Genomic DNA, 9,403 nt, shown 5'->3' with positions numbered 1-9,403 from the left:
CACAAGGGACTGACTTCAGACGGAGGAGATCCTAAAGTGAAAGTGAAGTGGCTGAGCTGGCCAGAGGGCTGCTGTGTGGTGAGAAACACAGCTGCTGCAGAAGCTTTCGGGTCAGGCAGCCCTGATTCAAACCCTGTACTTCTCCCTGAAATCATCAAAGCGCTCCTTTACAGCTATCCCTACTGCATTCCCTACAGTTGACAGGAAGGTTTCTTCTGAACATTTTGGATAGGGGTCTGGAATACATGTAAACCCCCGAACAGCCAGATATCTCAACTGGGGATTCATTACCTGCTCCCCGTATCTAGATTCCAGCTTCCCACTCAACTATCTGTGCATGTGCACACAGGACTTGGGAAAATTCCCCTCTACAACTACAAAAACAAGTCACGTGTGTTTTCTGTAAACTACTGACTGGGAGTAAGTGAAGGCGGAAGACTCTGGAGGGAAACTGGAAACAATGTAACTGAGTTTCAGGACTATGTAGAGAGATTTCTTCTGAGAGAGGAGAAGGGAGAGAGGGGAGAGGGGAGAGGAGACAGATCTGGGATGGAAGTCGTTTGGGGCATAGTTTTGTGTACTGTGTACTCAGAAGTTGATTTCTTTTTCTTTTTTCTCAATTTGCCAAGCTGTAACTGTTTATTAACTGACCAGATTATAAAAAACACCATGGGTGACACCTTACTTCATCGGTCTAATAAGCCTGTTTATCTGGTCTTCCCTGTTGCCATTTTCTACAAAGAGAGTTGTCTTTTTCTTCTTTCCACCTCATGGGGAAGATAATTTGAAGGGTCACAGGAAGTTATTTGCAATCAAGGAATTATCTGTCAAGGCAATCCGCTTTTCATTGATTTTGCCATAGCCTTGCTTGTAGACGAGCGCATTTACTGACTTTAGGTTGGAGTGTTCCCATGCAATGTACCATCCCACAATCCTCAGCGTGTCGATTGGAGCCTTGTCGAGCCTAACAACGGTGCCATTGAGGATCTGCCCAAGACAAGCAGCTGCAACACCTCACGCACCTTTGGGCTTACTCCACTGATACCTCGGATTCTGATGACGAATGCCAATTTTGGTTCTGCTGGCACATAGACGCTCCTATCTCTCTTGCCATCCTAGCCATGGAATCTCAGTCCGGTACATCTGCCTGCCCTCCTCGTGAGAGTGCTTTGCCTTCTCATGGATGAGCTTTCTCCTTGCCTCTCGCAGTCTTCAGGGCAAACTTCTTCTTCAGACGCTTCACCTTCAACTCTGCGAAATTCCTTCACTTTTTCTCAAGAGTTTTTAGGCACACCTTCGTTTTCTTCTCTGGCACAGCCTCCATGGTTCCACCCGGAAAAAGATCAGAAGCTGATTTCTATGCCCAGGCATCTGGTTGCAGTCCAGGTAGTCTCAACGTAATGTAAAAGTTGTTTTCTGCCACCTATGATTGGTTGATAAAGAGTTGATCAGCCAGTTAACTACAACAGGGCAGGACTTCTGATCTCAGTCCCAAGAAACCAGGATGAGGAGGAGGAGAAGAGGTGAAGAGACCATGTGCATGGGCCAGGAGGATTAAACTTGAGATTTTTTCTTTTTTTCTTTTTCTTTTTATCTTTTATTAGATATATTTCTTTACTTATATTTCAAATGTTATTCCCTTTCCCGGTTTCCTGTCCATAAGCCCTATCCTCTCCCCCTCCCCCATATGGGTATTCCCCGCATCCATCCCCCTTACTGCCCCTCAACATATTCCTCTGTACGGGGGTCCAACCTTGGCAGGACCAAGGGCTTCCCCTTCCACTGGTGCCCCAACAAGGCTATTCTCTGCTACATATGCAGTTGGAGCCCTGGGTCAGTCCATGTATAGTCTTGCAGTAGTGGTTTAATCCCTGGAAGCTCTGGTTGGTTGGCGTTGTTGTTTTTATGGGGTTGCAAGCTCCTTCAACTCTTTCAAACCTTCCTCTAATTCTCCCCAAGGGGGTCCTGTTCTCAGTTCAGTGGTTTGCTGCTAGCATTGACCTCTATATTGGATGTGCTCTGGATGTGTCTCTCAGAAGAGATCTCTATCCGTCCCTTTCAGCATGCACTTTTTAGCTTCACCAATCTTATCTAGTTTTGGTGGCTGTATATATATGGGCCACATGTGGGGCAGGCTCTGAATGGCCCTTCCTTGAGTCACTGCTCTAAACTTTGCTTCTATATCCCCGCCTATGGATATTTTTCCCCCTTTTAAGCATCCGCATTTTAGTCATCCTTCTTGAGCTTCCTGTGGTCTGTGGATTGCATCTTATTTAGTTCCAGCTTTTGGGCTAATATCCATTTATCAATGAGTGCATACCAAGTGTGTTTTTCTGTGATTGGGTTACCTCACTCAGGATGATATTTTCTAGTTCATTCCATTTGCTTATGAATTTCATGAAGTCATTGTTTTTGGTAGCTGAGTAGTACTCCATTGTGTAGATGTACCACATTTTTTGAATCCATTCCTCTGTTGAAGGGCATCTGGCTTCTTTCCAGCTTCTGGATATTATAAATAAGGTTGCTATGAACATAGTGGAGCACGTGACTTTTTTATATGTTGGGGCATCTTTTGGGTATATGCCCCAGAGAGGTATAGCTGGGTCCTCAGGTAGTGGAATGTCCAATTTTCTGAGGAACCTCCAGACTGATTTCCAGAATGGTTGTACCAGTTTGCAATTCCACCAACAATGGAGGAGTGTTCCTCTTTCTCCACATCCTCACCAGCATCTGCTGTCACCTGAGTTTTTGATCTTAGCCATTCTCACTGGTGTGAGGTGGAATCTCAGGGTTGTTTTGATTTGCATTTCCCTGATGACTAAGAATGTTGAAAATTTCTTTAGCTGCTTTTTGGCCATTCGATAATCCTCAGCTGAGAATGTTTTGTTTAGCTCTGTACCCCATTTTTAGTAGGATTATTTGGCTTTCTGGAGTCTAACTTCTTGAGTTCTTTGTATATTTTAGATATTAGCCCTCTATCATATGTAGGATTGGTAAAGATCTTTTCCCAGTCTGTTGGTTGCCATTTTGTCCTAATGACAGTGTCTTTGCCTTACAGAAGCTTTGCAGTTTTATGAAATCCCGTTTGTTGATTCTTGTTCTTAGAGGATAAGCCATTGGTGTTTTGTTCAGGAAAATTTCCCCAGTAACCATGTATTTGAGACTCTTCCCCACTTTTTCTTCTATTAGTTTGAGTGTATCTGGTTTGATGTGGAGGTCCTTGATCCACTTGGACTTTAAGCTTTGTACAGGGTGATAAGAATGGATTGATTTGCATTCTTCTACATGCTGACCTCCAGTTGAACCAGCACCATTTGTTGAAAATGCTATCTTTCTTCCATTGGATGGTTTTAGCTCCTTTGTCAAAGATCAAGTGACCATAGGTGTGAGGGTTCATTTCTGGTTCTTCAGTTCTGTTCCACTGATCTATCTGCCTGTCTCTGTACCAATAGCATACATGCTCTGTCTGTCCTTGCCTTCTCCAGAAAACTCACCTTGGCACAAATTGTGTAGATGGGGGAGGTTCTGCAATTGGACTTCATGCCTGAGACCATTAACCTAACAACGGTGCTCTGATTCTGGAACACCAGACAGCAATGCTGGAAACAGGGCCAGTAGGCATAGTGAGGGTGGTGTCATTGTCACCGCACTTCGTCAAGGGGTTATACATCTGGTCTCCACATCTGTTGCTGGCTGGCAAAACAGTAGACCAGTATCTGGGAAGAGGGCAGCTGGATGATCTACACGGGCCAGCTTAGGACCCCCATCCATAGCCATTCTCTTCCTCCTCACTGTGTGGTCCTTCTCACCTGTGGCTCCTGCTGAGTGCAGGAGGGCAGAAACCAGGGCTGCAGCCCAGACAGAGAATGGAAGAAAGGAGGATGTGTAAGGTGCAGCCAGGATGGAGGCCACAAGACGGTGCCACTGAGTCATCTATTTGAGGCAGACAGCTCATGGTAGGTTTGAGATTGACCCTGAGTGGTGGCGCAGGTCTGGGATGACCTGTGAGGAAGTGCAGGGAAGGCTCTTGGGTGATTTTAAAAGTCACAGACACGGGGCTTGCAACGCAGTTGGGAGGCTAGCAAGGATGTTTGACTGGGGTTGGGGTGCAGGTGTGGGGCTGAGAATGCAGCTGGTAAGAAAGACATGTTTGAGGTTTAGTGGTAAAGACTGATGCTATAACATCTATGTTCCCTTGGGCTACTATCTCTTTACCTAAGACCCTAGCCACCATGGTCTGTCTCTGCTGCAGCACTGTAGGAGGTGGAAGGGGAGCAGGAGCCTCAGTCATAAAGACTCTGGAAACTTCGGCTGGTTTTATACAAGTGATCTCATAGGGGTGACTCAGGAAGGGTAATGGTGGGTGGGGGAAAACCCATAAAAAATTCAGGAGCCTGCACCAAGATCTCTCAGCATGAAGATTCTGTAGCACCGCTTAACGTTCTAACTCAAGCAAACGTCTCTTGGAGAGCAAGGGAGGAAAATCCTATTGCAAGAGATATCCATCCCCTGTGTGCAGTCTGCCAACCAAAAACACTCTGCGGTTTCTAGGCTCCTCAAACTCCACACCTTGGAAATTTTAAGGGCTCACCATGCCCTCAACCTGCCCAACCCTAAATTCTGTAGTTTAAAGTTCTTTAGTTATTTAGTGAAGAGCATGAAGTTGGAATCCAAAGAAGAGGGTCTTCAGAATCCATGCTAGTGAGAATGAAAAGAAGGATATAGTTTTAGGGACGACCCCTGAGACTCACAAAATAGGCGGAAAGACAGCACTCTTGTTGGCTTGTTGGTTCGCTTGCCGGGGGGGGGGGGTCCCTTGTGCAAAGAAACACTCTGTAATGTGTTGTACTGTTATTTTGTCATCTCCATCTTGATTGCGTATGATGAAAATGTAGTTTAGACATGAATAGTGTAGTATTGTTCCTCTTTGTCTCCCCGTGGGTTGTAGTACAACCTGTGGAGGCCGAAGCAAGGCGGCAGAGCTTCCGAGCCAGGGTGCCCAAACTTCTGATGCTTCTGGAAGAAGGATCGTCCCGGGCCACACATTCAATCCAGGAACTCTGACAGAAGGTGATGAGAGCGAGGAGGTCTGTATTGAAAAGCTTCCACACAGCAATTCTCATTATTGGGTAGTTCTATGTGGAAGGTGTTTCAAAACCCTCAAGCAGGTCCCGAGCTTTAGACCATACCTAAACAGTAAAAGGTGAGTTTAAAAAAAATTATTACCAAGGTAAACAGGGAAACACAAATCCAGTGGGAATTTAGACTCGGTGTTTGAGAAGCAATTGAATGCACCAGGCTCTCAGTGAGTCCCCAAGCAGCTCCTCAGAGATTTTGGTTCTATTTTTAGTCTGGCTGTGCTTCAGCAGGTAGGTGGTCCCAAGTAGCAAGCATGTGAATTTGGCATGGATGTGAGACCAATACAATTATCTCTGAAAGACAGGGCCTGTAAGTATAGTAGAGTCACAGTTGTAGCCATGTTTCTTAATGCTGCTGCCCACTTCCTTAACGATTTCCTCATAGCTCTTCTGACTGTAGGGTGGCCCAGTGGGATCCATTTTGTTCACACTAACAATGAGCTGTTTCACACCCACGGTGTAAGCCAGAAGAGCATGCTCACGGGTCTGCCGGTTCTTGGACATACCAGCTTCAAATTCATCGACACCAGCAGCAGCAATCAGGGTGGCACAGTTGGCATGAGATGTGCCTGTAATCATGTTTTTGGTGAAGTCTTTGTGTCCTGGGGTATCAAAAGTATTTGCTGGTCTCAAGTTTCCACAGGGAGATGCCAGTAGTGATACCATGTTCACGGTCAGCTTTCAGTTTGTCCAAGACCCAGGTGTACTTGAAGGGACTTTTCCCATTTCAGCAGCCTTCTTTTCAAACTTTTTGATGGTTCATTTGTCAATTCCACCACATTTGTAGATTAGGTGGCTGGTTGTGGTGGACTTGCATGAATCTACATGTCCAATTAGGACAATGTTGTCCATTTCCATATATATATATATATATATTTATTTATTTATTTATTACATATAAGTACACGGTGGCTGTCTTCAGGCACACCAGAGAGGGCATCAGATCCCATATAGATGGTTGTGAGCCACCATGTGGTTGCTGGGAATTGAACTCAGGACCTCTGGAAAAGCAGAGCCATCTCTGAGCCATCACTCCAGCCCCCATTTTGGCTTTCAATCATGGGTGGTTTTCACACCTGTGCTGTGACAGCAAACGTACAAAAGCAGGCAGAAAGTTTTAAGAGATGGTCTTAGTTGTTTTGCCAGAAAGATGTAATAAAGTTAGAATCAGAATAGAATGTGCCCACTCCTCATACAATAGTAAGTAAAGGCAGCATAATAAGCAATTGTAAAATAAGCTTTCACAATTACACTAAAAAGAGAAATAAACTTCCGAAAAATTTGTGTTCAAGGAAAAACCGTTCGTTCTAGGTCAGATCCCAGGATCACGCCACAGGTGTGCACTGTGGTAAAGCAGGTCCATGTGCAGCTGTGGCCTTGAACTTATAATCACAGAACTTCGAGGTCAGAGGATGACACACTGCTTTGGACTTCATGTCAGCATCCTTCTGTAACTCCTTTTGTGTAGCATTTTATCTATGAGGCAAGTTTCTAAGAACTTTTGACTATTAAAAGGACAGAGAAAGGAAATAAAGTGTGGCTTGGGGGGCCTCTGCCCCATCCATTCATCCTTCCAGCCACCCACCTACCCACCCATCCATCCAAATGTGGTATTCTGGGCTCAGCCCTGTCCACCAAATGTATATAAGCATATGTCTGTTTATCTATACATATGTGTGTAAATACATGTGTATGTATGTAAGTGTGTAAGAACACGTAGAGTTGAGACAAATGGTCAAGCTTAGCCAGAATGTGTGTGTTCACGCGTGCATATTGCCTCTGTAAAAGATTTAAATTCTTTTCCTTTATTTTTTCTCTAGTTCACAAGGAGTTAACAAGCTTTGAGCCTTTGACCTGGTCACCGGGCCTCTGCTGGCACCTTATAAACCCTTTACTTAATTCCCCTTGGCAAACCAGCTGTGTGCTAATCACCAGAAGACTGGGGCCAGGAGTGGGGAGAAGACAAGAGAGAGCAATGGGGTAAAATGCAATAAAATGACACCATTGAGTTGCTTGTTCTGTACAATGAATGTGTGATAATATTTTAAAAGGAAAGAATAAAATAAGCATTGCTTCGTGTCCATGTTTTCACTGTCTGCAGTGAGGTGCTGCCTGAACACTGGTTCCACACTTTTATTTTTCCTTTTCCTCTTTTTCCTCCTCTGCTTCCCCTTCTGCTTCTTCTTCTTCTTCTTCTCCTTCTTCTTCTTCTTCTCCTTCTTCTTCTTCTTCTTCTTCTTCTTCTTCTTCTTCTTCTTCTTCTTCTTCTTCTTCTTCTTCTTCTTCTTCTTCTTCTTCTTCTTCTTCAAGATTTTAAATTTATTTTATGTATATTGGTGCTTTGCTTGAATGCAGGTAAATTCACTATGTGTGTGTGCTTGGTGCCCCAGCAGTGCAAAAGAGGTCACTGAATCCCCCGGGGCTGGGGTTACAGGTGGTTGTGAGCCACCATGTGGGTGCTGGGAGTTGAATCTAGGTCTTCTGGAAGAGGATCCATCGAAGCCATATACCCAGCCCCACATTCTTATCTTTATTTGTGACACTGGGCATTGAACCTAGGGCCTCATGAACGCTCTCTCACTGAGCTGTATTCTCAGCTCCATTCCACTCTGTTTACAAGAGTGTGCAGTGGTCAGATGGAGAGGTAAACGTGTGCAGTACAGTGGTTTGTTGTTCTGTGTTGTAGCAATGCTATCTATCTTCCCCCAGGACCAGTGACACAGGCTACATGCAATCAGTCTCAGATTTTCTGCCCTGGGCATCTGGCCACATATCTGTTGTGAATGTAGATCAGCTGGACCACAGCCAGCCACCCATGAGAACTGGAACACCTGGAAAGGCGCCATCTGATGCTGCACCCTACTGATGGGAAGAAGTGACTGCTCTCTTTTCTGATGCAGTCCTCCTGAGAGACTGAAACTGTGTCGGGTCACAACCAGGTACCGTCTCAGTGCTCTCACAATGCTGGAACGCTCAATTAAAAAAATTATTAGTACGGTCTGGTGAAGAAGCACAGGCTGGCTTTGAACGGGCATCCTTCTGCCTCAGACTCCTTACGGTTCAGATTAAAGGAGTGAGAAAGTCTTGACCAACTAGACAGCAGACAAAGATTTATATGTAGGATGTATAAAGAACTGCAGAAAATTAAACATCCCCCCACAAACCAAAACAATACAAAACATGCATGGTATGCACTCACTTGAAAGACCCCCTTCCAGAAAGGGAATTGTACAAGCCCAGCCCTAGGCCCTCAAACATAGAAATGAAAGATAAGTTTTAATACACAGGCTTGGAACTAAAATAAGCCTTATGAGAAAGTTCAAGAAGTTCAAATGTGTCCCAAGACTTGTGGGACAAGCTGACCCAACATTTAGACAAAATAGCCCAGAAAAGAAAACAAAATGCAGAAACCAGACTAAAATATGGGCATTGCTCCATGGGCCACCTGGCAGGGAAAAAGAAACAGTCCCTGACCCCCCCGGGAGACCCGACCACCATGTACTTTTTGCTAACTCACTGTTATGATTATAGCCAAAATAGGTAATGTACACGTATGCCTCATTTACTCCACCAATCACATCCCTGCTTCTGTAAGCCTGCTTCTGCTCCCCAATACACTATAAAAACCCATCCCTGGTTCTGCTAGGCGTGCCAGTCTTCCGAATTGACTGGGACGCCCACAGATACCTGTGCTTCCTGATCAATAAAAATCCTCTCGCAGATTGCAGCCTGTGGACTCGGACTGGTCATTGGGGCTTGAGGATCTCCTTCCTGAGGGAAGATTCTCTCTGAGAGTCTTATACACTGATAAGTGGATATTAACCAAAAACTACAGAATACATAGGATACAACTGACAGACCATAAGATGTGTAACAAGCAGAAAGGCCCAAGTGAGGAGGCTTCAATCCCACTTAGATGGGGAAGGAAATAATCACAGGAGGCAAAGGGAGGGAGGGACCTGGGTCAGAGAGGGGAGGAGATAAGCCCAGAGGGCCAAGAGAATGAATGGAAATAAGCAGACTTGGTGGGTGGGAGTTGGGGGGCCCCTCTAGAAAGTGAGTCCAGGGAGGTGAGAGACTCTCAGGACTCATTGGGAGTAACCTTAGCCCAAATGCTCAACATTGGGGAGAAGGAACTTGAAGAGTCCACTTCCAGTAAGTAGGGCCTCAAGTGGAGGGACAGGGTTACTAACCTACAGTCAAAATTTCTTACTCAGAATTGTTCCTGTCTAAAAGAACTGCAGGGACAAAAATGGAGAAGAGAC

General features: G+C 45.1%; 1 long non-coding RNA gene across 3 annotated transcripts; it reads left to right on the top strand.

Annotated features, from left to right (window-relative positions):
* The first annotated feature begins 978 nt into the window (after positions 1–978).
* On the top strand, positions 979–8,864 carry LOC148007266 (uncharacterized). Of its 3 annotated transcripts, none has more exons than XR_015646285.1 (3): positions 979–1,386; positions 6,959–7,118; positions 7,848–8,864. It is a non-coding gene; the product is annotated as an uncharacterized LOC148007266 (long non-coding RNA). The 3 variants fall into 3 exon arrangements; XR_015646287.1 differs by lacking the exon at positions 979–1,386 and adding an exon at positions 4,949–5,087; XR_015646286.1 differs by lacking the exon at positions 979–1,386 and adding an exon at positions 6,450–6,621.
* Positions 8,865–9,403: the final 539 nt, after the last annotated feature.

Source organism: Rattus norvegicus, chromosome 1 (genome assembly GCF_021556685.1).
Source record: "Rattus norvegicus strain SHRSP/BbbUtx chromosome 1, alternate assembly SHRSP_T2T, whole genome shotgun sequence".
NCBI lineage: Eukaryota > Metazoa > Chordata > Mammalia > Rodentia > Muridae > Rattus > Rattus norvegicus.
Note: the sequence above shows the minus strand (reverse complement) of the source record. Positions and strands in the feature narration are given on the sequence as shown.